Source organism: Meleagris gallopavo, chromosome 7 (assembly GCF_000146605.3).
Source record: "Meleagris gallopavo isolate NT-WF06-2002-E0010 breed Aviagen turkey brand Nicholas breeding stock chromosome 7, Turkey_5.1, whole genome shotgun sequence".
Lineage (NCBI taxonomy): Eukaryota > Metazoa > Chordata > Aves > Galliformes > Phasianidae > Meleagris > Meleagris gallopavo.
The window spans coordinates 23,925,468-23,926,520 of record NC_015017.2 but is presented as its reverse complement, the minus strand read 5'-3'; the positions used below and the strand labels follow the sequence as shown (position 1 = coordinate 23,926,520).

At 55.4% G+C, this 1,053-nt stretch overlaps 1 protein-coding gene across 1 annotated transcript in view; it reads left to right on the top strand.

Moving 5' to 3' along the window:
* HOXD8 (homeobox D8) overlaps window positions 1-1,053 on the top strand; it is a 9,352-nt gene that overhangs the window by 1,232 nt on the left and 7,067 nt on the right. The window lies entirely within an intron of this gene.

Sequence of the window (1,053 nt, the reverse complement as noted above, 5' to 3'; positions counted from 1 at the left end):
GGTGGTGGCGGCGCGACGGGGTGGGGGCACGCCCGTGGGAGCCCCCCACCCATTATAGAGCTCCCTTAGAGTGCCCGCGCTATAAAGCCCCATTATAGGGCACCTAGTATAGACCCCCCCCCTTAGAGCATCTCCTTTACAGCACCCCTATTATAGAGCCCCCTTAGACTGCACCCATTATAGTGCCCCCATTATAGAACTCCATTATAGTACCTCGATTATAGAGCCTCTTCAGAGTGCTCCCATTATAGAGACCCATCATAGAGCCCCCTTAGAGTGCCCCTATTATAGCACCCCTTATAGAGGCCCATTATAGCGCCTCCTTAGTCCTCCTCTATTAGAGCGCCCCCCTCGCTGCTCCACCCTCATAGCATCCCATTATAGCGCCCTCACCGCCTGCAGCGCCCTCCCCGCTCCCCGGCCCTGGGAGCCCGTGATCTGGGGCGCCCCCAAATCGTAAACCATTCTCCCAGTAGTAATGCCTGCAACCTTCCCAAATACGTGTAAAACCCCGCGGGCTCTTATTGCGCCCTCTTTCAATTTTGATTTTGTGTTTCCATGTCGGGGGAAGGAGAGACGGAGAGGGCCTCGAGTTGAAACTTTTCGGTTTTCATTCCTTTAGAAAACAATAATAATAATGTTTTAAAAAATATATACCGATAAATAATGGGAAAGGAAAGGGCGAACCTGGAGCTGCCGCGCTGCCTCGCTCCGCACTGAACGGCATCGGTATTATTTTGGGGGATGCAAAGCCGCCTGCCCGGCGTCGGTCTGTGGGTTCGGGCTCCGAGAGCGGCCCTCTGCCCCGCGGTCCTCTGCTCTCAACTCAGAACGAACACCTCGGGGCTGCGGGAGGGGAGTTCAGGGTTTTGGAAGGGTGGAGAGACCGGTACGTGTTTTATCGGTGTTTTGTGTTCCTAAAAATTAACGTGTATGGAAAAGAATAAGAATAATGCATAACCCTAAGGCCGGGTTTGGTGTCTCTCGGCCTCCCGGGGCCGCAGCTGCTGCCCTCTCTCCGCTGCCACCCGACGGCCCCGAGGGGCTCCGAGC